The sequence below is a fragment of the Venturia canescens genome, chromosome 8 (genome assembly GCF_019457755.1).
Source record: "Venturia canescens isolate UGA chromosome 8, ASM1945775v1, whole genome shotgun sequence".
NCBI classification, from domain to species: domain Eukaryota; kingdom Metazoa; phylum Arthropoda; class Insecta; order Hymenoptera; family Ichneumonidae; genus Venturia; species Venturia canescens.
In genome coordinates, this window is record NC_057428.1 from 18,856,858 (window position 1) to 18,883,916 (window position 27,059).

Sequence of the window (27,059 nt, forward strand, 5' to 3'; positions counted from 1 at the left end):
GACTCGTGCATACTTTTATGAAAACACACCTGTGGATTCCACACATCCCGAGACTCAGCGCCTTGAGCGTTGGATCTTCGTACTAAAAGTTGCTGCTATAGAAAGTCTCGTTTTGGTGGAGCAGCAGGTAAAGCAAGATAGAAAAGGAAAGAGAGATCGTCAGAGCATAGGTGAGAGATGAAGTGGGAAGAGGATGGAGATTGAAATACAAGTTTAAAATGGTTGTAGGCCGAGGGGAAAAGGATTGAAAGCAGTCGCCGCCAGCGGAACATACAGGTAGTCATTGAGGCATTTGCCAGTCGAGGATGAGCGGGACGAAAGACGTGTCTACTGAAATATACATAGGTTGCATTTTGCGTCTGCGTTGTAAACAGGCGAGTTGAAAAAAAAGCTTAACCGAATTGCTGCGCCGGGTTACAAAGTGAGCAAACGCGTGGGTAAATCAAATTTCCCGTCGGAACTCTGAAGGAACGTTTTAAAAGGAAGAAAATCATAAAAAGTGAAGCGAAATAAAAATAAGAAATCTCCGATGAATAAGCGGCTGTTCGATTTTTTGTTGTTCGCTTCGTACTGAAAATTCGTGAATGTGTAGGCGAATATAACGTGTGTGTCGAAAGTACGTAAAAAGAAACGTCAAGCCAATCCCTCCGGTCGAGGAATTAGAAAAAAAGAGCAATCAAACTTTGAAGGAGTTAGGTGCGCACGGCTTCGTAAAAAACGAAGAAAAACTCGCTAGAAGTTTTCGTTTAGCAGTGTTTTTAAAAATTGTTCGAGATTGAAACGTGCGACTGAAGGATCGTGGCATGTTTCTGACGCTGTAAGAAAATTCACGCCTGGAAAAGTGTCTCGTACGTATCTTACTCATTCGTTTTTTATGAATTTTTTCCTTCCCTGCTGTATCAATTTTTAATCGGTATACGTGTGCTTGAAAGCATAGTTATTTCGTGCGTGTATTCGTAACAGGATTGAACCACGCACGATATCTCACGTAGCTCTCAAGGTATTTATGGAAATGATTTTGAAAACTTGTCGCGCTGCCGTTAATGAACTCTCCGAATATGATGGAGTCACATATATATACGTATATATTTACGTACACACGACTCTTTCAACTCTTTCAACGTCCAGCAGCGACGCAGCAGTATAATCTCTCGCGTCGCTCAACTGTTTCGCACGCTCGACGAACGGTGTTCGATAAATCATCGTGAAAATCAAAATGACGATAAAATTATAAGAAATTACTGTCATAATCGAAGTTCATTTTCATTTTAACAATTATTTTTCTCTCGTCAGGATTTATTTTTCCGAATTTATTCGTTACAAAATCGCATTCCAACTCTCGTTATCCGCGTCAATGGTCGTTGCATTCGAGTTTTTTCCCACGTCCTTTAGATTCTTTGAATTTCATAAGTTATCGTAAATATCATGATAGCACTGTAACGGAAAGTTTTAATGGCAATTCGCCAAAATTTTCAATGAAGTATCAATTATTCCGAATTCCTTGGTTTACCGAATAATTAAAAGTCGATAAATTTTAATGTACAGTCGAATATATCGGAGGTGAAAATTATAAGTTGGTAATTGCACTTTAATGTTTGAACGTTGTTAATTTGGAGGCTTGTTCATCGTTAGCGATGAATAGAATTTTGACACTTTTCACCGCGTTCCAGATCGCAGATATTTCGTAGCCTGAATGTCAACGTCAAACGTATACTCTTCGTATATTTTTCTCGTGTTATCCTCGTTGCAGCTTTCTGACAATAAATTAAGGCACGTACACAAGAATGAATTTCTCCAAAGCTCCTTTGATTAATTACGATTTATAGTTTTTTATTGTAACAATTAAAATGCTATGTGGTTTGCGATTAAAGCCCCATTACTTATGCAATTAGATGCGATGATTGGCGTGGCGGATGGCGGGCAGGGCAGGGGGAAGGGGAAGTTTCCTCGAGTTCGAAATTGTGGAGCGGAACTTGTTGCTCCGCGTGCATACTTTTTTTACCCGCCGCTTATACATCTTCACGTATTATTTTACATTTTACCTCTTACGACGGAGAAATTTCACTCGCCTCTTCCCCTCTCTCTTTCTTTCGCTCTCGGAAATCTTGGTTAAATGGGTCCAGGAAGTTATACGAGGAATTTATGGAAATTATTGAGCCAGATCACGCTCTCCGGAATTTAACTTGTATTTTTACTACGCCGTATATACACAGCAATCCGGAGATTTCTCCCGTTTCTTTTTAGTTTTTCTTTCGCTAGTCCGACGAGTGCCGACGACACGTTTGACACCCAAAGAGCCAGTTTTATATTTTTCTCTCGCGCGGCAACGAAGCTCCACTGAGACGTGAAATTTTTATTCACTTTTTTATCTCGTTGATTGAAGCAATTAAGAGGCTTGTGCTTTTTTTCTCGTAATTGGAAAATTCCGGGACTCTATTTTTCTCTTGATAAACAATTGACGCGATCAAATGTTTTTGCTTTTAGTTATTCTGACGTTTTTCGTTCACTCAATTCGATTCGAGCGAATGCAACAGTCCCGCGAGTTCGATAGTCGCGACGGCTCGATGAATTCACAAAATTCTTCGATTCCGTCGCTCTCAGCGAACATTCTTCCAAAAGTTGGGACATTTTTTTCGTTATTTTTCCTGCCTTCGCACCCCGGGAAGATACACTACTTACTCATTGTGCAATGGGGTTCACTGTGATGTGCGCGGAGAGTGGGGGAGCGAAGGAATTCGTAATTTCCCCGTTCCGCCCGAATTAACGGTACACCGGTACGTACGAACAGCAGTACGAGGAAATCCAGTGTGCCTCGAGCGAAGATGCGTGCTTTTCGTTGCGTTCGAAAAAACATTCTCGCATTGGTTTTTCGAAAAACGTTATTCATCGTTGATTTTAAGCCGCATTATAGCGACGACGTTTCTACCTGATTTTTATTTGTCCTGCGAAAATGTAATTCGTTAGCCAACACGAAGGCTGCGTCACTGGGGCGACGAAAAACCGAATTTGCACTCGATCGAAGCGAGAGAGAAACTTTTCACTGAGACCCAATTTTCATTTCTAGTCCAAATATTTTATCGAGCGGCGGAAAAAGAGTTTCGTTTATTTGTCGCAATATTCGAATTATTTTGAGCGGATAAAAAAAATTCAACGAATATTCGTTTTCGATGTTGAGAAGAGTAATTGGGAATAATCGTTGGCCCGACTTCGTGATTTGCGCTTGGAATTCAATGAGCGCTGGAATTTATAGTCTTAAATTGAAAAATACCGTAGCCATATTTCGTTCGAAGTAAATATTCAAAAAATCGTTACCGTTTTTGTCGGGCTCGCGGGCGGAAAAACGTGAATATTAACTCGTCAAAGTTGACTCGAAGAAATAACGCATGAAAAGGTCTCGGACTCTCGCGAAGCTGTGGGCTTCGATGACGGAGAGAAAACAAAACGGTGGGAGCGAGCGAGTCTCGATGACGAGGCGTTATAAATGAGAATAACGAAAGAAAGAAAGAGGCGAGTGTAGGAGCGGCGACGGCGGCAGCATCTTATAATTTCGGTGCACGATAGGAGCCAGGTGCGAGACGATCTCGCGACCGTCACGCGTCTCTCTTCGTATGCGCGTTGTCCGTGGACGTAAGCACGAGCGTCGCGGAGGCGACGGACGGGGAATCCGTCGAAGAACAGCGTCGCTCGCTGATCCAACGCGATTTAACAATAGTCACGTCCTCGCGTGTGACGATTCGTTGAGTTCCTTCGCAACGGATATTCAGCAAACGTGTCGTTTCGTAAACTTTCTCACTTTTTTATTCCTCCTCGATATGCTTATTCGCCGCACCGTTTTCCTGCGTCCCCGATCGCTCGATCGTTTCCTCCGCAGCGTCCCCGCGCTGCTCTTCGATCGATTTATTTCAGCTCTCTTCGCTTTCGCGATATCGAATTTTCAATAAAATATTTTCACTCCTCAAGCCCTTTTCCGAAATAATCGTTCTCTCGAATTCTCCTTCTCCCTCGATTTTGTCGTTGCTTTTCACCTCCTTTCCCGTTACAAAGGCTCCTCCTCCCAACTATCGAGTTTACGATAGTAGCAGCGCCCTCGATTTTCGACTTCAATCACTTTAATCCTCCCTTTCGCTGCTCGCCCACGTGTTCCCTCTTTTTCTTCTCTGCCGCAACCTACAATCTCGTTTAAAACCAAATTTTAGCGCCTCCGCTTTGATTTTGACTCTCGAAAACCGTGGGAAATCGATCCCCAAGGTCGAACTGTGGGCTCTGCCTCTACGCGGTGAACAGTCAGGCCTCGATTTTAATTTACCACTAAATGTATATATAGCTATATACGAAAACAGCAGTTTATTGCGTACGATGTTGAACACGCCCAGTGCAAAGAGCCGTGTCCATTTAGTATATAAGTGCGCGCTGCTAGATTGTGAGTAGCGTGTCATCCGATGCGGGAGCAGGGAAAGCGAGGGCAAAACGGGTTCACCTGAGGGAATTTCGCAGTTTGCAGAGGTTTGAGAAGCCCGGTTTATTCGCTGCTCTCAAAAGTGATGAAATTTAGTAAAATTTTTTGCGTCACAAAACTGGCCTAGCCTCGTGAAACGTGACGTTGTTTTGACCGCAGTTTCGACCGAGCGGGCCCGAAATTTTTGAAAAATGGTCGGAAAATTTAAAAAAAAAACGGGACTTGTTTTTTACCTGAAAAAACATTTTTCTTCTCATTTCGAGCGTGTAACTTTTGAAAAATCTCAAATAATTCAATTCTTTTGTCTCTCGCTATTTTCGAATCGGCTGTATTGCCCTGGTGCATCGTCGTCTCTCGGTTTCCCTTGTTTTCAGAGTAAAACGAGGCGCGCGTGGGGCGTGCGGTGCGGAAGCGTATAGAGCGAAATAAAACATTGTTATTAGTTTTCATATGGATGATTAATTTGGTTATATTTGCGAGGGTGAAAATCAGCCAATGTACATCATCGAAAGATTTCATTTCCGGGAACAATTTGTACAACGTTTCCGTTGGTAAACGAATGAAAACTGAAAATTGTTGCAGGAAGCTGGTCGAGTCGATAGCTCGTTGTTAAATATTTGTTGGGGATATTTACCGGGATAAAATTTGCCGTTGAATCGCTCAATTAGAGGGAGATAAAAATGGAGCGGAGATGGACCAGCAATGACCACGAATCGCTTGGCAATGAAATTCGAGCAGGGAAATATGATTTGCCCTCGCAAAAGGAGCCAGCGGCGTTGCGAGCTTCCGGAATCCGCGATTTTCATCCGCACGCGGTTTCCTCCGTATACGGTGGAAAAAGTTTCGAGAATGTTTTTTTCAGTGTACAGAGATTGCTATGAGGAGTTTTTAGTGAGAACGGTAGTTGCCAAGCACCCGCAGGTAAAATCGATTATTCGCTTCCGGAGCTCGCTCGCACTTGTTCTCTCTTTATTGTTTTTTATTTTTTTTTTTTTTCTTCTTCTTTTTTTTTCTCTCCTCCTTTTTTTCATTCCTCGTTCCCAGATAAAAGCAGCGTGTTTCCACCTGGCCTCGCTTTTTGACCATTTTTTTGTTTTCCTCGGTCCAATAAAACGCCTGTTTTCGTGTCGTCTATCAGCGCGGCGGCGGGTGGCCGGGGCTCAGACAAATTGTTGCGTCTTTATCGTCGAAAAGCGTCTGGCCAACGAAAGATTAATCCGTTATTATGAATAATTCGAAAGGAAAGCGATCCGGTGCTGGTGGATCGCGCGCATCGCGAACCGCGCTCCGGTTTTTACGCGCGCAGCGCGCGCCCCCGGGGAAAGGAAAAACCTCGTTTTTTTATTATACGATCCTTCGTTCTTTATCGCTAATATCCTGCCCCACAGAGCCCGAGAAAACGAGAGATAAAAAGCGGCGAGATTAGATTAAGGTCGTACATCGATACAGCGATTCGTACTTGACCCCATATTCGCGCGGGTTTTCCTCATCCCCTCTCGGGCGCCACGCGCGGTTCTTCTCTTCCGTTGTCCAGCACGCAACAGAGGATTTCCACATCGATTCTCCCCGTGTTGCATATAAAAGGACCTTGATCGATTGAACGGAGCGACGACGAGCACGCATTTTTTTCATTTGCCTCAAATCACTAAACGCTTTTCATTAGTCATCTGTTTCAAAGGGAAAAACGCTTTTTATCTCCCACTCGAAAAGTCCCGGTGCTTCGCTTCAGAGGCTAAAAATCTACCAACTTTATCAATCCCCGTGTTTCGCGATCGTTTATTAAAAAACGTGATAAACTCCCGAGCGAACCAGTCAATTGAAAAGCACTTCGTTTTTCACTCAATACGAGGAGGATTCTCCACTGGTCCATACTAGAAATATATTCATAAAAATCTTAATCTACTCATCGCTCTCTTGCCCTTCCTCCCTCGATCATTATTGTATGCAATATTTCAATCTCATCGAAATGAGGGTTTATTGCAATCGCAGAGATTCAATCGTTCAACTGTTCCGAGAAAAACAATATTTTCTTCCACGTGTAGCCGACGTTTTTTTCAACTTTTTATCCATCTTAAATATATCTCTTTATGAATCTAGAAAACAAAATGATGCGAGCGAAAATCTTAAGGAATAAGTTGAGGCATTAGAATGAAAATGATGTCATCGCTTTTAAATCAATTGCATCTTATAAAGTGAAGTGTAAAAAAAAATCAGTTAAATTTTCAGAGAGTTTAAGAGCCTCGTTGCTGAGATAAATCAATAACAATTTAGGCCAAATAACATGTAACCTTATGGAAGTCAAGACACATTCGGTGATATCTCCGTTAAAAATGATGCTAAAAATATGAAATTTTTTGGGCAACATGAGCAAGGCTTGCTGAACAATGTCAATTTTTTCAGATTTATTAGAAGATTTGCTGAGATTATATTAATTGTAATCTGTTTCCCGTGCAGTTTTTTGAGGCTAGGATCGTCACCGTTCGTGTTTTCGATTGAGCTTTCACCAGTTTTTCGTCTTTTTTTCCCCAACTTTTCTTTAAAGTGTATGCAACATTGCCAAACTGTAAACTGGCCTAACTTTTGAAAGGTACAGGTCATAACTTTTGGGTAAAAAAAATGACTGTACAGCCTCAACTTCCTTAATTTTCGCTCGAACGGTCGATATTTCGAAATTTTTTAAGTTGTCATATCAGTTTGGAGAAAAATAAGTAATTCGAAATTCTTATTCCCGATCTACTATTCAGCAGAATTCTTTCTTTGAATTCGTATTTACCCGAAAATATATATTTCAATAGTTTTCATTTCGAATGAAATTTTAACAGACCATCCGAATGTCAAAAGTTCATATTTTCGAATTCAAAATGGAGAGTAATTGTTTTACAGACAGACCAGAATATAGAGTAGCAAAAAATCGAAAGTAAATTTTTCGAGCCTATAAAACTTAGATATGCGGAATAGCGGTGGCTCGAAAAGGCGAAAGTCAAAATGGCGATGTTTAAAATTGGAGATCACCGGTCTGAGTAAGCGAGTGAGTGAGACGCGTGTATTTGGAGCTCCGCTGCGTTTCTTTATTTTGATCGATCGACTTTCTAACTTTTCGCTATTTTGACTGTTCGACTTTTTGGTGTTTCATTATTTCAATCTCAGTAATATTTGATCTTTCGTTATTATATTTTCAAAATTGTGAATTTTCACAGTATCGCTGACTGTAGTAATTTATGAATCGAAACATTAATAGTCGGATTTTCGAAAAATCGATATTTTCGCCATCGTCCTATGGGCGATCGTTACATTCTATTTTCGATGTAAACGTGCTTCGAACCTTGCAGTTTCTGCTTTTTTTATTTTCGGCATTCAAAGCTCTAGTCGAATCTATCTGTCTCCATATTATCATTCGAAGTTTATAAACTCGAAATTGTAACTGTTCGAAATTTTATTCATTCCAACATTTGATCCCCACCCTTCAATCTCATCGAAATGAGAGTTTATTGCAATCGCAGATTCAAACGTTCAACTATTCCGAGAAAAACAATATTTCAACCTTTTATGCATCTCGAATAACTCTTTATGAATCTAGAATGAAAACGGATGCGAGCGAGGATCCCCTAACGCAGTTATCCTCCGAGGAGTTTCGAGATTTGCTTTCGGATCGACGTTTGAGTGTTTTCGACCATAAATAACGCATTTACCAGAGATCTTTGAGCACCGAGGATAAATTCGAGGCTCGCGAAAGGCATTCCGCTCGGTTAATTTTCCCTTGAACTTAGCGCCCAGTTTTAGTCTCCGTAAGCAGGAAGCGACACAGGGACGAATGAATATTAATTATCGGTAATTATCGAACTCGTTGAGGGGCGAGGCTCCGATCGTCCGGAGGTTGATTCCTCGCGCGCGGTTACTGAAAAATCTGTTGGCAAGGGGACGAGTTTATTCCGGAGCCTCGGGAAAATGCGGCGAGCTCGACAAAGCTCCCGGACAACGCGTAGGCCCGAGCCGCAGGTGCGCCTCGAGAAGCGTCCAGTGTGTCCACGGCTCCGTTTGGCCTGCATGCACGCACAGAAATTTGCCCACTCCGATAACAACGGACATAAAAGCGGCCAAGCGCGCTAATGACGTTCGCAGCGGAGAGAAAAAAATAGAAGCTCGTGGCCGCACGAGGCTCATCCGGCAAAGGAAAAGACTCGAAATTCTACGCAACGGGGTGGAGGCTGCGAGCCTCGAGAATCGTCGTACACAAAGACGAGCAATAATATTAGTTATAATTTGCGTGTCTGCTCTACATGTAAAATAAATAACAAAGATTTACCAGGGAGAATAATATACCCTCGAGAGAAATAGCGCGTGACCGAGTTTCCTTGAAAAATATGGAATAAAATTACAGTTATGCGAAAGCCCCGTTTTTTTCCCATGCTGACCTTTATAAATAGTATTAATGGAGCGCTTTGTACCTGTGCACTCGGAAATTGGCTTATAACAAGGCTGACATCCAGATGTTTCGAGATTCGAGCACTCCGCGATGAGCGTTGCGCGCATACGCGCGCCGAGACCGCGAGAGGTTCTTTCAAAATAACTGCGGATCTGGCTCCGTTATTTTTCAATACTTCATCTCTTCTAATGTCGTAAAGAGAAAAGGGGCGAGAGAGACTTCGGGGCAAAGGTAGAGGGTTGTATCTGTGCGAGAGAAAATAAGAGGAACGGATATTCTAACGTTTGTACATTTAATATAAAATCTGATTCTCTGCTCGTGTACACCCCCGGGCTATTTTTCCCCCCCAAGAGATTTGCCGTATTCCTCTCACTCTCGCTATTATTCTCGGCCATGTTTTCTGTCCCGGTGCATCTCTCATATACCTGGAATGTATTTACGCGCGGGCCTCTCCCTCGCCCGGCGTCGTTGCTGACATTTTATTCGTATAGAAAGTTATAAAACGCGACGGAGGAATTTTCTTCGTGTATTGTAAATGTCCGATGTACGGGGACGAGCGATTTCAATCTGCTCTCATATATTTGTTATCATTTGACTCGAGTATTTTGTCTGCTCGTGCGAGAAATCAGCATACTTTCGAGCCGATCTCTCGGATAATCGAGATCCCGTGCTACGCACAGAGAGAGATCCGCTGTTAATTCTGGAAAAATCCTCCATTATTTTTATGCTCCAATGATTTTCATCGCGCGGACTTTATTGAATTCCGACTCCATTCGTAATGCAGCTTCTTTTCTTCGTTCGAAAAAAATTCTCGCCTTTCAGTTCTTGCACGCTCTTCACTGAGAAATCCACACCCAAGAATATATTCAATTCTCATCGCACTACTCTCGCCCACTTTTATCAATTTCTTTCCGATGATCCAATATCTCAGAGCTTCGCTTTTACTTTACTTTCACATATATTTGCACATTCTGTCTTCGCTCTCCGATCCGGATATCTTGAGAATTTTTTCATTTATTCGCGATACTCGTGCGCACGTCTTTGAGAGATGCTGTTTCTTCTTGTGCACATGAGGAAGTTGAAAGAGAGGAAAAATATTGGGAAGGAGCTGAGCGGGAACCTCATTCCGGTCACATTCCACGTGAAAACCTTGGCTGCGTGTATTTTTACCTTTTTTTTCGACTAAAAGAACGGAGAGAAGAGATTCTCGCAGCTTGCGAACTTCAACGGTCCTCATCTGACAGAATGGCAGCAAACACACGCTCGCACGAGGACAAGAGTGCAACTTTATACGCGTTGAACGAGTTATTCGCGTTTACAGTACGCCAAAGAGCTTCGATGACGTTCTCTCTCTCCCCTCGCGCTTCTCGATTGCACCTTTTTTCTCCAATTTCCTCTTCTCTCGAATTCGCCAGCCTTTTCTCATTCTCTCTCTCTCTCTCTCTCTCTCTCTCTCCGAAATGCTCGCATCCTTCCCACACACGATGTACACGACGCTCGCGTCTCGGTTTCTCAAAAGATCCAGCTCCCATTTATCTTGCTCGTAATTTCCTCAGTTTCTTCAAATTCGCGGGGCGACGTCACGAGTGCGCGGACATACGAGAATCACGAGGGAATCTTACTCGATTTTAAATCCTTCGGAAACGGCTGTGAAAACTCGAACTTGTTTATTGCCGGATTCCTTTCCCTTTATCATCGAACACCGTTTTATTGAAAATTTCGTTCCGCGATGACGCAATAACGATAAAATAAAAAACGATCTGAAAACAGCACGAAAACTCGATGAATTTTCCTGGAGATTCAATTATTCCGGCAAAATGATTTTAGCGCCCGAAGTTTATTGATTTTCTCTCCATGCATTGCACCGCGCGCGCAAGGACACCCCGATCACTTCGTCAATTAAATTTCCTCAACTTTGGGTCCAATGACGAAAACACCCCGGCCTTGGGAATTTCCCGATAAATTTGCGCTCTCATATACATTTAATTAAAAGTTATGAAACTTTCGTCGGCTGGAAAAACATGCGAAGATGAGGCAGTATTACGGCTTTTTTCCTCGCTGGAATCCCTTTGAATCGGGCAAATTTTCGTCTAATAAAGTTCCCTCTTAGCTAATGAATTAAACAAATGAAACGAGCGCGCACGGGCTTGCGGCCGGGTGCGTAAAACCGTCCAATCTTTGACGCATTTTCGCGAGAGCAGAATTCACTCTCTGTTGCAAACATATTCCAAACATGCTGCACAATGATTATAATAACGTCCTGAATTCTTCACGCGCACACTTGCACGACGAAAGCAGCGTATGTGGAGAGCAGGAGGAGGAGGCTGCTCGATGTCGCAGAAGCGAGAATTGTTCGTGCACATACTCGATTTTAGTCAAGGACGTTTCGCGCCTCTCTCGCACTTCGCTATATAGTCGAGAGGACAACTCGCGCGCGCATTCCGTCATCTCTCTTATTTCTCACAATACACAGGGCGTGTCTCTCTCTCTCTCTCTCACACGCACATTTTTTTATCCTCCCCCTCGTTTCTCTTGCATAACCGATATAAAATTCACTTTTTACTTTTTTTTTCGGCAAAAACGCAAGCATCCTGCGCCTTCCGTTCGATATTAAAATAATAATTTGTGATCGCGTGCTCGGAGAGCTCATTTTTTCGGCCGGGGGATCGTTAGTCGCGGTCGCTCATCGTGCTGGGTATTTTAAGTTTGTGATGAAAGCTCGAGCTGCCTCTCGAACTTCGGGTGAGTTCATTCTGGAAGGGACCACTACCGTGGCCGAATATCGGTCGCGAGCAAGACGACGATCGCGTATTTCCTGCTGTTATCATCGAGGAGCTGGTCGAGGGAAAAAAATGCGGGATTCCGTAGCGTCGTGGCTCGGAGAGAGTCGTGAATGTTTCATATAACCCGGAGAACGAGGTATAGGAATAAACGATAGCAACAGGTTAGCATCGCGATCGAAGGTGAAAACGAATTGTAACGAAAAGGAATCGGCGCAGTATCGCAGGCTCGTGTATACACGGATTCGAGGAGATGGCGCAACGCGCAACAATTCTGACATTTAAAGATTAAAAGTTGAGCATTTTACGTGAATGCTCGACGCGTACGCGTATGATTACCGCGCTCAGATAAAAATATGGTATTTATAACTGTATTTTCATTATTGTAGCACGTTTCCCTAAGGTGAGAGAAATGTTTTATTTATATACAGTTATACGGTGTACACAATTGCATTCGCGATAATTCTGCGGTAGCATAAATGATGTTTGATTGATCGGAACCGCAATCACATAAACATATGTTAAGTGAGCATAATTAACGGACTATAGTTCATTTTACCAAAACAGTTTATCCAATAATCGCAGGATATAGAGGTGGACTCTTACAATCAATGTTGTATGAACAATTTGGAGCTATTCGCATGCAGAGGAAGTGCAGCATATATGCGGAATACGAGTTCGCTTTTAACGATGTATGGTACAAACGTCTAAATAATTAGAAATTTATCAAATATGGTGATAATGTCATTCAACATCAAGTGCGAAAACACAATTTTTTTCAAAATTTTCTTCTGCTTAGTTATCGAGTAATTACGCATTAAAGCAGATTTCTTATGCCCGGAATGTATACCTGTGTATATGGAAAGGCTATATGCTTGTACACGTGAAATTTAGTGATCAATTACTCGATAACTGTACAGAAGAAAAATCTTTTCTTTTGACCATGTCAAAAGAAATTTAGCCAGAGTTTATGTGGGTAATCGACTGACACGCATATTAAATTTTAAAGAGTTCGTCTGATTGGTTATTTAGATAAATGTGTTTAAATATGAAGAAAAATATACAGAGTTATAGGGACTGTGCGTTAAAAATCGTTTATTTTTTCCATATAACGAATGAACGCTTTTTACGATGTTTATAAAAAATGTACATAATAACGATGAAGTGTATAACGAAGGTTTGGGAACAATTTCGAAACGATTGTTTTACTAGTAATAAAGATATATATGTATTACGTTAAAGATTGAACGAAATTGGTAATGAGCACTCGTACAATTTCACATTTGCTTATTTCAGCATTTTGTTTCTTCTTGGCTTGGACCATTCCTGTCATAGCGTTCTGTTTTTTTATTACCACTTTTTTCTTCGTCCATTTTCCTTTGTGTTTTCCCTTTGCGCGCTCTAAAGCGATTTTTTACATAAAAAACTTTAATATTTTAGCTAGAGACGAATAAAATTTCGGGTTCAGTCAGTCACGGATTCCCGTTTAATTAATGGTTTGTAATTTCACTCGCCAACAAAAAGTTGGAAAAATTCATTTACAATTTTGAATTAATAACTCTGACATTAATTTAAAGTGATTGTATATTTAATTAGGAAGTTAAAATGGACCCAATTTAGACACACGTAAAATATGATCTTACGGACATGATCTACCTTAAGAAATATGTGAAACATTACAGAAGAGTACATAAGGAAAGGTGCATGAAAACGTTGAAAAAAGTATGAAGCTTTAATAACCTTGAATAAAAAAATTTTAAAAACTTAAGGATATTTGGTACATGTGATACAATGTTGCCATGCTAAACCATGCTAAAAACATAAAAAATTTCAAAATGATAAGAATTTTATAAAATTTGGTAAACATATTCTTTAGTGCCAAATTTGATAATACAAATTTTTTAAGATTTTTCTTCTGTTCAGTTATCGAGTAATTGATCACTAAAGTTCACATACATAAGCATAGCGTTTCCATATATATTGGTATACATTCCGGGCATAAGAAATCTGCTTTAATGCGTAATTACTCGATCACTAAGCAGAAGAAAATTTTGAAAAAAATTTTGTTGTTGCATTTGATGTTGAAGAACATTGTCACCAAATTTGATCAATTTCTAATTATTTAGACTTTTGTACCATACATCGTTAAGAACTAGGTCAAATTTTGAGTTGAGTAGAAAATGTCAAAAAATGATATTCTACTTAGGGTGCAGATGAACTGGAATAGGCATTTTCCAAATTAACTTCACTTCATATTAATTAGAAAATCATGAAAGTATTTTCCATTGAATTTATTGAAGTATCCATCATATTCTTTCGAGGGAAAATCATCCTGGGAGGCACGAATATTTCTGCTGGACGCATACAGAGGACAACGGTTATCAGTGATTCTCTTTTCGTTGCTGTCACAGCTTCAATTTTTTATTTTTTTCCTTTAGGATCATTGATTTTTGGAATCTTACTCTGAACGATAAAGAGCCCACTTTCATCTACATTGAATATAGGCGCAGCCGAAAAGTCATTTTCGGATAAAATTTTTTCTCAAGATTATCATAAAATTTGTCATTTTCTTTTTGATAAAACCATTGGCTCTTGCTTGTGTTTAACCTTTTAACGTCCAAAAGACACCTTTTGTACCATTTTTCTACGTGATTATTCACTATGAAAACGTCGTCGAAAAAATTCGTAAGCTTCCTTGTCGACTATTTTCGAGGGCGCTCTTTTCAATAGTGCCATTTAAATTTGGCTAAAACCCTTTTTTTTATTATATTTTTGCAAAATAAAGCAAAAGAGCCGCAATTTTCGAGGTGTCCGTTTTTATTTCAATCCACGATTCAGAGGCCTTATATTATTTTCCAATAATATAGGGCATAAATCGTGTCCTTGATGTTTGTACTTTCGAAATATGTACTTGGTTTTTTCCCCCCTAGGCTTACCATTGCAAATAAACGGTAAAATAGTTGAAATAAAATATTTAATTTTTAGGGCATATAAATTTTGTGATGAGAACGAGTTTCTTGAAGTTTATATATAAATCGTATACGGTGTCCTAGGTTTTTTGGGTCGCTGATCACGCATTTGTAAATAGTTTTGCAAAATTAATTTGTTTAAACAAATTATAGTCAAAAATCGAAAATTTGAAAATTTCTTTTCAGAATCATGATCTACGCGGAAAAATACGTAAGACAAACATCTTTATAATTTGTTTAAAAAATTTTTAATAAATCATAATGAAATATCGGATTTTTTCAAAATCGTTTTTCACGATCAATAAACCATCAGTAATATGTTGCCCTTATTTGTATGAACAAATTGTTCGAATTGTTTAAACAATTTGATTAAACAAATTATGAAAAAAAATTAAATTTCCCATTATTCCGAAAATCATTAACTACGAAAAATAAGACATAAACAACGACTTGTCATAATAAAAAAATTTTTTTAAATACGATTGAATTGGAACTTCCGAGAATCCATCTCCAAATATAGCTGTCTATAAGAAATCATACATGAAAAAAACATTCAGCAAATTTCATTTACTCTGCTTGTACAGCTAATTAGTTCAAATGGAATTTTTCTTTGCCACGTGTAAAATACAGATGTTGTAGCTTTCATGCTTCGTGAATAATTTGATTCCACTCTTTGTCAATAGCCTTTCGACAATACTGTTGTTACTACGTTGATTAGTACGTTGAGATAATTCTACGGAATCATTCGTGTCAAAAAATTATCGAAAAGTTCGTGTTCCAACTGCACTTTTTTTACTAGTGCTCCGGCGGCGGGAGGCCAAGCGTGCGTGGTTCCATATGGTGATATTTTTGGAAACTTCATTTTTTTCATAATTTGTTCAAATGAATTATTTAAACATATCGAACAATTTGTTTATACAAATAGTGGCAACATATTACTGACGGTTTATTGATCGTGAAAAACGATTTTGGAAAAATCCGACATTTCGTCATAATTTGTTAAAAAAATTTTTAAACAAACGCTTTTATTAGAATTTTATGCAAATTCGTGATCAGCGACCTAGGACACTGTATACGATTTATATACAAACTTCAAGAAACTCGTTCTCATCACAACATTTGTATGCCCTAAAAATTGAACATTTTATTTCAGCTATTTTACCATTTATTTACAATGGTAAGCCTAGGGGGGAAAAAACCAAGTACATACTTCGAAAGTACAAACATCAAGGACACGATTTATGCCCTTTATTATTGGAAAATAATATGATAAGGCTTCCGAATCGTGGATTGAAACAAAAACGGACACCTCGAAAACTGTGACTTTTTGCTTTATTTTACAAAAATATAATAAAAAAAGGGTTTTAGCCAAATTTAAATGGCACTATTGAAAAGGGCGCCCTCGAAAATAGTCGACAAGGAAGCTTACGAATTTTTTCGATGACGTTTTCATAGTGAATAATCACGTAGAAAATGGGACATGTGAAAGGTGTCTTTTGGACGTTAAAAGGTTAAGGATTTTCAATGTAATTTTGACGACTAACTGGCACCAATTTTTTATGATCCCTTTGAGTTAAGGAAGTTGAGGCATTAGAATGAAAATGATCTCATCACTTTTAAATCGATTGCATCTTATAAAGTGAAGTGTAAAAAAAAATCAGGTAAATTTTCAGACAGTTTAGGAGCGTCGCTGCTGAGAAAAATCAATAACAATTTGGGCCAAATAACACGTAACTTTATGGAAGTCAAGACACATTCGGTGATATCTCTGTTAAAAATGATGTTAACAATATGAAATTTTTTGAACAACATGAACAAGACTTGCTGAATAATGTCAATTTTTGTTTCCTCATAGAGGAAGCTATGTGACGATGAAATTTTTTTTTTTTTCTAATTTTCAATGTCAATGTGCTCAAAATGTCCCAAAACATCGAAAAATCATATCTAAAAAAAATGTCCGGATGTGTGCGTGCGTGCGTGGGTGCGTGTGTGTATTATGGCACTTGCAAAATTAAATCGCTTATAACTCGGAAACGGTTTGAGATACAGGGCTACCGTTTTGTACAGATGTTAATCTATAAAAGTTTTTCATTCTCTGATAATTTTGTCAGGATTTGTAAAAAATTACGAATCCTACGACGTTTTGAAATTTTCATAAAAAGGATGTCGACGCTCTAACTTTCGAAAATTTTAAGATTTATTAATAATTTTTTTTTGTTATAAATAGACTATCATAATAGGAAAGTTGGTACTGAATTTGCGGAATATCGGTTGAGCGGTTTAAATTTTATGATTTTTTGAATTTTACGAAATAATGAGTTTTTCAAAAAATCGTCTAACCGCTTTAATTTTTGCAAATTTTGTAAGATATTGTGTATAAGTCTATTCTTCCTCCATACTTTCTAGCAAAGTTGTCGAAATTATTAAATTTATTCAATTAATTAAAATTATTCAAGAAAAACGATGAAAATTAAAAGTTGCAAACTGTTTTTTTCTGCTGGCTCGTCATTTAATTTTTTTGTATGAATTTAAACAAAGAGATAAATTAAAATTCGTAAAAGATGGTAAAGAAAATATATTATATATACATGTATATACATTGTATATTATGTATACAAAAAAATGCTGCAAATTAAAATTTGCAAATTGCTTCCTCAAGAAGGTCAAGATGCACGGTGCTTAAGATGCACGATGCTCAAAGCTTCCACTATGAGGAAGCCAAAATGAAAAATATAGCACCTCATAGAGTAAGTTTTGAGCATCGTGCATCCTGAACACCGTGCATCTTGACCATCTTGAGGAAGCAATTTGCAAATTTTAATTTGCAGCATTTTTTTCAGTTTTATTAGGAGATTTGCTGAGATTCTATTAATAATAATCTGTTTCCCGTGCAGTTTTTTGAGGCTAGGATCGTCACCGTCCGTGTTTTCGACTGAGCTTTCACCAGTGTTTCGTCTTGTTTCCCCCAATTCTTCTTTAAAGTGTATGCAACATTGCCAAACTGTAATATTTTTGAGAGGTACAGGTCATAACATTTGGATTAAAAAAATGACTGTACGGCCTCAACTTCCTTAAATCGTAAAATTTACTCTTCATCGCCAGAGCGTTTTCTACAATCTTACTCTCAATGTTATTGTTAAATATGTGCTTCCGACTAATCACTTTATTCGTGAGCTCTGTAGTAGTAGGGCCTTATTCCTCATTCGCTAATCGAAATAACATATCGACTTTGGTACGCTAAAAATCTTAGCCGCTTTGAATTTATTTTGCCGACGCAGCATCAATTGCAGCAAACATATTTGCGGTAGTTCATTTCGAAACGAAATCGAAAAAATGCATATAATTTGAAATATTCCAAATTGTATTCATCATCCGTATATCAAAAAAGCATCACATAGCATCCTAACCTTAATTATAAAAATAAAACATCTTTTATTTTTGAACTGACGAATAAATTAACGTGAAACGATAAAGTGATACAATATTGGATATTTAAGACGATTCGTATATAAATTTAACACAATAGTTTGAGTGATGAAACTTAATCGAATTTTTACCGAAAAATGATGTATTACATCAACGATGTTTCTTTCTACCCATTACGATGTAAATAACAACTAAACGGCTCATCCTAACACTTTTCACAGTTCAGTATCCATGTTAAGTCTAATTTTTACTTCCTAATTAAAGATGAAATCACTTTAAATTAATGTCTGAGTGATTAATTCAAAATGGTAAATAAATTTTTCCAACGTTTTTGTTGGCGAGTAAAATTGCAAGCCATTAATTAAATGAGGATCCATCACTAAGTGAACCCGAAATTTTATTCGTCTCTAGCTAAAATACTAAAGTTTGTCACGGAAAAAATCGCTTTAGAGAACGCAAAGGGAAAACACAAAGGGAAATGGACAAAGAAAAAAGTGTTGATAAAAAGACAGAACGCTATGACAGGTATGGTCCAAGCCAAGAGGAAACAAAATGCTGAAATGAGCAAATGTGAGATTATACGAGTGTTCATTACGAATTTCGTTCAAACTTTAACGTAATATATCTTTATTGCTGGTAAGACAATCGTCTCGAATTTGTTCCTAAACCTTCGTTGTATACTTTATTGTTATTGTATACGTTTTTCATAAACTTCGCAAAAAGCGTTTATTCTTTATATGGAAAGATTAACAATTTTTTACGCATGGTCCCTATACCCCTGCACTGTGAAAAATTTCTGTATGAAAATTAATATATACACGTATAGGAAATTCTTAAGCGGACACGGTGTGTTAAATTTCAGATACGATTATTGAAATTCAAACTGGGTATTGTGCCAGTAAAAGTGTAGCCCATGAAAATTACTATACTTGTGTATATGAAAATTAATGCACATGCGATGGAATTTTAACTTTCATGTGTATAAACATTAAAAGTTATTTGCTAATATTGATATACAGTCTTATATTGAGTTTAATATACGCACGCTTTATTTTAATTACCAAATCGTTATTCTCCTATATTATTGTTATTGATGTAGCTAAAGATACGACGAAAAAAATATTATTTTATCAATTGAAAAATTACTCTCCATTACCTGTGATGGTCATCACAGTTGCTGAAACCTCTAGAATCATTTTATTCAAAGAAAAATTCCTAGTTTGATGGGCGATTCGATCAAATCTACCTACCTAACTTAATGGTTCTAACTACGCGCGCTACCAACTACACTACCACGACGTTGGTGAGATGTAAAGCCAAAAAGGCATTACATAATAAGTTGTGACTTGATTCATTTAGTCAGGAATGTTTCGTCTGCACTGATTTTGATAAAAATTGGTATCCGGAAGTTTTTGGGGTCGTTGATTACGAATTCGATTACAGATTTGCGAAATTTTCAAAATTAAAAATGGCGGATTTAATGACAGACGACTTTTTTGAAAATCGATCCAATCGGCCTGACATTTGTTACTTTTACGGGGTCACTATTCACAAATCTGGTATAGATGGTTTTTTATTTAAGAGAAAAAAAACAACAACAAACAAATTATATACTTCAAAACGTTCATCTTGGTTTTGCGTGAAAACGCAAAAAAAGATGTTGGAAATAGAATTGAATATGACGTAAAACGGCCGAGCGCGCGAGAGTAGTTGAAGAGTGGAGGAGAAAAACCAAGATGAACGTTTTGAAGTATGAGACTTCTACTTCCAAAATCGTCTTGATAAGTTAAAATCGCATAATATCCGCAGTAATTATGCCTGCTGGGATTTTCTCCTAAACTAACGGTCTGATGGAGTTATTTGACCGCTGATTTTCTTCGTATTTTAATTTTCTACTATTTCTGTATTGACTTTATCACGATTACGCTGATAGTTTTCATTTTATACGCAAAAAAAACAGCGATTTTTCGCATGAAATTGTTAATAACAAAGTTGTTGATTGAAATTTTGCATATCAAACATGTCACTAGATTATATCGAGCTATTCTCCGAATAATGGGCCAGCTCATTCTCAGCTAACACTGACTATTGCCCGTTTTCTCCAACGTTAATCTGAGTTTAAACTTGGTTCATCCTATCTCGAAACTATATGAAAAAAATTGAACTGAATTTGAACCGCGTCGGAGAAAACGGCCATATGTCACACATAGCCTGTTCCAAAACCTACGTAGCTTGGTCCAATGGGGAAATCGATCCGATCCACGTACCTACCTCCCCTTTTATAATGCATGCTCCCAACTACACTACCACGACATTGGTGAGATGATAAGCCAAAAAGGCATTATATAATAAGTTGTGACTTGAATCATTTAATCAGGAATGTTTTGTCTGCACTGATTTTGATAAAAATTGGTATCCGGAAGTTTTTGGGGTCGGTGATTACGAATTGGATTACAGATTTTCGAAATTTTCAAAATTTAAAATGGCAGATTGAATGACAGACGACTTTTTTGAAAATCGATCCAATTGGCCTGAATTTTGTTACTTTTACGGGGTCACTATTCACAAATCTGGTATAGTTATTTATTTAAAAGAAAAAAAACAAGAAAATAACAAACAATTAAAAAAAAAAATTGCATCAGCGTTCTGTATTCTGCTCTCTTTGGATGACCTTGGCAACTATTAATTTGTATGCGAATTGGAATAAAAACTGACACGATTTTTCATTGTCAATAACAAAAACCCTAGAGTAATCATTTTTATGGACATAGATTCACTTTCTTCTTTTTTTGACCGCCATTTAGATTATTCAGAAAACTAACATCGAATTCATAATCATGCAGCGTCCTCAGAAATTCCCAAAAATTTATTGTCATGAGCGAAGATCGATTTTGCGAAGTTACGAATTTTGAATGTTTGACATCGGATTCCGAAATTGACGAAAATTGCGTTACTGTAAAAAAGTCGGGACTGAAAGGATTGAAAACTTGATTACGAATCCGGCATTAGATTTTTAAAATTCGGAATGGCAGTATCAATATGGTGGCAGTCAAATTCTGAAATCTTCTTAATATTTTTATAACTCTGAACCTATGGGGGTTTGTGATGTAACTAATTATAAAAAAAAACTATATGGCAAATCTATTGAAAAGTTCATATAATTTTCGACCGTGTATATTAATTTTTGTTTCTTATTCTCGTTTAGCATTTTTGAAAGGCCATTGTTGGAACCACAAATCACGCATATCCAAAAATGCAACTTCATATGTATATCATTTTCCAAACACCTGCAAATAAATTTCAAATTTGTACTGTATTTTCAATGATTTATTTCCAAAAGGTGGATCCATATACAAATGTTATAATTTCCAATTGACAATATGGGATATTACATCACTAGTTTGAAAAATGCCCAAACTCGTTTTGAATATTGAATATCACGTATTGTAAATTTCATACCAGTTATAGGAATTAATAATACTGTTTTAAATTCACCCCAGAAGCGTATTAATTTTCATTCCATATATCCAGTTTTTAAAATTCATACACCGCTGTATAGTAAAAGTATTGTAAATTTCATACAATTTTTTACAGTGATGTGTATTTTTCTTCATATTTAAACACGTTTATCTAAAGAACCAATTAGATGAACCCTTTAGAATTTGATATGCGTGTCAGTCGATTACCCAAACTCTGTGTATGTAAATTTCAAAGCTTTCTTAAGAAAATCGTTTCGTGCATGAATTACCTTAAGTAGTTTTTAAATGAATGACAAAAAATGAAAAGCTTCAGAATTATTAATTACGAGAAATAATACATTTGTAATATGTTGTCACTATCTGTTTAAACAAATTATTTGAATCATCTAAGCAATTTGTGCAAAGAAAGTATGATAAAAAATTGAAATTTTTCAAAATCGTTCCGAAAATCGTTCACTCCATGAATAAAAAACGCCAGAAATTGGCGAAACAAATTATTTTGCACTATGTCGATGAAAAACAGGTACCGCAACATACACTACTGGAAACAATTAAAGGAACAAGAAATTTCCGTAGATTTTTTCCCAATTTTTGAAAAGCTGTATCTCAGTCAAACATAGTAATATGACGATAAATAAAAAAGCATTTTGAAGCTTTGTTTTTTGACTTTGAAGATATCCAGTCATTTTTTACTCTTAAATTACGGATACTGAGAAATTTCATGAAATACCTCCAGAGGAAAAATTTGCAAGTTTTTTATTTTTTTCACGAGTGTGCACAGTCTTGAAAAAATTTTTGCAACCCGAATCAATACAAACATCGGGTAGCTTATTCATTTACCTTCAATTTCGTTTTTTCAAATTCATTTCGGTCGTATCTTTTGCTTATGCTCAGCACTGGGAAACCCAAACATGCCATTGACAACCAGGAAAAGATAAACATCCTTAAAAATCTCGTCAGGGTGATCTCGTCAGGGTCCGACATGTTCTCCCTCGGTACGCTTTGGGTAACGCAAATACCGACGGTAGGGACAACAAGACCTAATATCGTATGAAAATTGGGCCAAACGTGCATCCGTGCAGTGCAAGTTTCCGTTCAAGTGTACGGAAACTTGAAAAAAATCGAAATTTTTTGGAAATTTTGGTTTTTTTTTTCCTTTTTTCATATTTTAAATTTGGGCGATATTTGATGAAGTTGTAGAAAAAGTCAACGAAAAGTCGTTTTTTTCATTTTAATAATGCTTGTGTCATTTTTAGGCCTAGTAATCGTGTTCCTTTAATTTTTTTGCAAAACTTGAATCTCTCGGGACAGAAAAACGGTTCACCCAATCAACTTACAAATTGGTAGAGTTATTGTGGATACATCGAGCTCTAAAAGTTATGCTTCACATGAGTGATTTCATTGATATTCATAAATTTGCAGTCCATTTTCTGAAGAGTTGTAAAAGGACATTTTTTCACTCTTTTTTCAAACGAATATTGAGAATGGAACGATAGAAATTTCCTCGTAAATAGGGTAAGCATTTTACAGTGCGTTCATTTAAGTTTCCAAAACCATCCTTGGGATTCCTGTGCGATGGTTTTTCGCTGATATATCGATGATTCAATACGAAAATGTCTTTTTTTATTCAACCGTCAATATTGCGAGGAAAAAAAATCGTACGGAGAATTCTAAAAAATGAAATTGAAGGAAAATGAACAAGCTACCCGATGCTTGTATTGATTCGAGTTGCAAAAATTTTTTCAAGACTGTGCACACTCATGAAAAAAAATAAAAAACTTGCAAATTTTTCCTCTGGAGGTATTTCATGAAATTTCTCAGTATCCGTAATGTAAGAGTAAAAAATGACTGGATATCTTCAAAGTCAAAAAACAAAGCTTCAAAATGCTTTTTTATTTATCGTCATATCACTATGTTTGACTGAGACACAGCTTTTCAAAAATTGGCAAAAAATCTACGGAAATTTCTTGTTTCTTTAATTGTTTCCAGTAGTGTAGTAAAAATAGTATTGTCAAAATGAAATGAAAAATAAAGAATAGGATGAAATTATTCTTGAAGCATGGACATTGAAAGGTAAAACCGCAGTGTATTACACGAGATAAAAAAAATGCTGCAAATAAAAACTTGCAAATTTCTTCCTCAAGATGGTCAAGATGCACGGTGTTCAGATTTACGATGCTCAAAGCTCACTCTATGAGGTGCTATATTTTTCATTTTGGTTTCCTCATAGAGGAAGCTTTTTGAGCATCGTGCATCTTGACCATCTTGAGGAAGCACTTTGCAAATTTTAATTTGCAGCATTTTTTTGTGTACAAGGAAATAATGTATTCTCTCTACCTTCTTTTACGAACTTTAATTTATCTCTTTGTTTAAATTCATAAAAAAAAACTAAATGACGAGCCATCAGAAAAAACAGTTTGCAACATTCAATTTTCATCGTTTTTCTATTTACATTGAAATTAAATAATTTCGACAACTTTGCTGGAAAGTATAGAGGAAGTACAGTCTTATACACAATATCTTACAAAATTTCCAAAAATTGAAGCTATTAGACGATTTTTTGAAAAACTCATATTTTCATAAATTTCAAAAAATCAAAGATTTAAATCGCTCAACCGATATTCCCTAAATTCAAAACCAACTTTCCTATTATGATAGTTTTTTGATAAAAAAAAAATATTAATAAATCTCTAAATTTTCGAAAGTTAGAGCGTCGGCACCCTTTTTATGAAAATTTCAAAACGACGTACGATTCGTAATTTTTTACAAATTCTGACAAAATTATCAGAGAATGAAGAGCTTGTATAGATCAATATCTGTGCAAAATGGTAGCCCTGTATCTCAAACCGTTTCCGAGTTATAAGCGTTTTAATTTTGCAGTGCATGACATAGCTTCCTCTAAGAGGAAGCAAAACATTTTATTTGAACTAATAATCTATGCAAGCAGAGTAAGTGAAATTTGCTGAATATATTTTGCATGTATGAATTCTAATAGACAGCTCTTTATGGAATAATTCTGAAGAGTTTGAATTTAGTCTCATGTCTTCACCAAAATTATGACAACGCGTCTAGATAATGACTTTCGGAACGATTTTTGGAAATTTTACATTTTGTCATAATTCGTTTAAACAAATTGTTTGAACAATTAGTAGAATTGTATATCCGAAGCATTATTACTCATAGACAGAGATGTATAAAAATTTTGAGTTGCTGAAATTATTTATTTAAAAAATTTGCTCAATCGAATTTTGTAAAATAATTATTCCAATATGTTTATCATATATTCCTGCGTGGGTCATAAGTCCTGAAAGAATTTCGAAAAATATCAATTTTTCATAATATTTCCTTTAAATAAATTGTTTTAAAAATTCAAATAATTTGTTTTAACAAACAGTGGCAACATATTACCCGTGCGCTATTCCTCGTAATCAATAATTTTGAAACTTTTCATTTTTTATCTTCGTTTAAAATTTGTTTAAGCCAATTAACTATATTTTTCGTACTTTTCCGCGTAGATTCTGGAAACAATTTTGAAAATTTTTGAATTTCCGTCAACGATTGTTTGAACAAATTTTGCAAAACTAGTGGCAAATTCGGGATCGGCAATCCAAAACCTTGGACATCAAATAAACTCTAAAATACTCGTTCTCGTGTCACAAAATTTAAATACCCTGCAAACTAAACATTTTATTTCAGCAATTTTATCGTTTATTTGCACTGGTAAGCCCTGGGGAAAAAAACCAAGCACGTACTTCGAAAGTACAAACATCGAGGACACGATTCGTGCGCTTTATCGTTGGAAAATATATGATAGGGCTTCCGAATTGTGGATTTTTAAAAAAATGGATATCAAAAATTGCTACTTTTTTCTTGATTTTGCAAAAACCATAAAAAAAAGAGTTTCAGTTAAATTTTAATGGCACAATGAAAAGAGCGACCTTAAAAATCATCAACAAGATAGCTTACGAATTTTTTCAGTGACATTTTCATAGTGAATAATCCCCTAGAAAAGAGTACATGCAAAAGGCACCTTTCGAGCGTTAAAGGCCTAATCGTATGTAAGCAGACATTTCAGTGTTTTTTACTAAACAAATACCAATGGGTATAATGCACATAGTGAAAGATTGTGAATAAAAAAAGTATGTTTTATCAAACCATATTTGAGTTATCGTACACCATGCGTTTATGGGAATAACTTCTTGCTTATAATGCTCCGTATATAATATGAGATATGTTAAATTTTTGACAATACTTAAGGTGATGGAGCAATCGCTATCTCGCCACCGTGAGTACGAGAGAGATAGCTGCAATTTTCGAAATTGAATATGTTCAACACGGTTTGATCAATAAAAAAAAGCCCCTGTCAGCGTATTTTTGCCATCTTTCCGCGTCCGCTGACAGAGCCTTTTTTTGATTAGTCAAACGACATCGGAGAATTTTTATTTCGAAAATTCGAGGTAAGGTTAGTCGATTGATCCATGCTCTTAACAGCATTTCTTCAAGTACTTCATTGTTATACAGGCTATCGAAACGCATGTTGGACGAAACTGGACATTGGAATTACAGTCAATTCAGCAACAAAATAGTCACTTCATCAACGTGTTTTAACATCTTTTACCACTTTAGCTCGGCCGTTTAGTAAATCCTACAATGGACTTTTTTCTCACTACGTGCTCTCCGGGACCTCGGAAATGCGGGCGCAGGAGCGAGGCGCGAAAAGAGCCGCTCGGAAAAAGTGTCGAGCAAGGTAAAAGCGAATCCTCCTCTGAGTCGAAGTCTCGGTTACATATTTATAGCGAAGGCAGAGAATGCAACGAAATTCGTCGGGCGCGGCATACCGCGCGTACAGGTGAATGCGGATGAAAAGTGTATTATATAGACGAGAAACTTAGCTCGCCTCCCTGCGCGCACCAGCTCACAGCCGGCTGCTTTTTCCTGCCGGTTTTAAAAGACTCATATATATACGTACGTACAGGCGTAACGGTCGATGAACTGTGAGTGTGGTAACTTCTCTTTCTCCTTTTTTCATCTGCCCTCTCGCTCGCGCTCACTCTTCTCTAATTATAGCGCGAGCCTCGCGGACGAGTAACGCGACTTTGTGCACTAATGCCTGTTGCTGCTCCTTCGTAGGTGAATATCGCGGGCCCGATGCCTCGATAATGCACTCGACTTTCTTTGGTCACGAAGCGAATTCGAGATCAAGAAACGCCTTCGTTCCCCATTCCTGTCCTCGGAGGGTACTAGTCCGCCGGATGGCAAGAAAAAAGCTAATTGACGGTCAGGGTTCAGGGTCTGAAGCTCGGTTTTGGAGCTTGTGTAGTTTCCCGGGCGCCGAGGACTCTGCAATATTGAGTTTTCTTAGGAAGCCTCTGAGAATCGTTTAATTATGCATCAGCAACGAATTTCGATACTACTCATCAGGTTGAAAAGATCCTAGGGAATAATTAACAGGCGGAGCGAAGTTTGTAAAATGTTTTGAAAAAAAATATTGAAAAAACGAGTTTAGTTTACGGAGAATATTTATCG

General features: G+C 37.2%; 2 protein-coding genes across 5 annotated transcripts in view; one reads left to right on the forward strand and one right to left on the reverse strand.

Annotated features, from left to right (window-relative positions):
• Window positions 1–27,059, reverse strand: part of LOC122415420 (uncharacterized) — a 37,993-nt gene that overhangs the window by 9,134 nt on the left and 1,800 nt on the right. The gene's annotated exons all lie outside the window — the stretch shown is intronic.
• Window positions 250–27,059, forward strand: part of LOC122415415 (epidermal growth factor receptor kinase substrate 8-like) — a 57,092-nt gene continuing 30,282 nt past the window's right edge. For 3 of the 4 annotated variants that reach the window (XM_043427534.1, XM_043427535.1, XM_043427536.1), the window contains exon 1: window positions 250–848. The gene's annotated coding sequence lies outside the window, so the exon portion shown is untranslated. The remainder of the gene's footprint in view (window positions 849–27,059) is intronic. The other variant, XM_043427537.1, reaches the window with a different exon arrangement.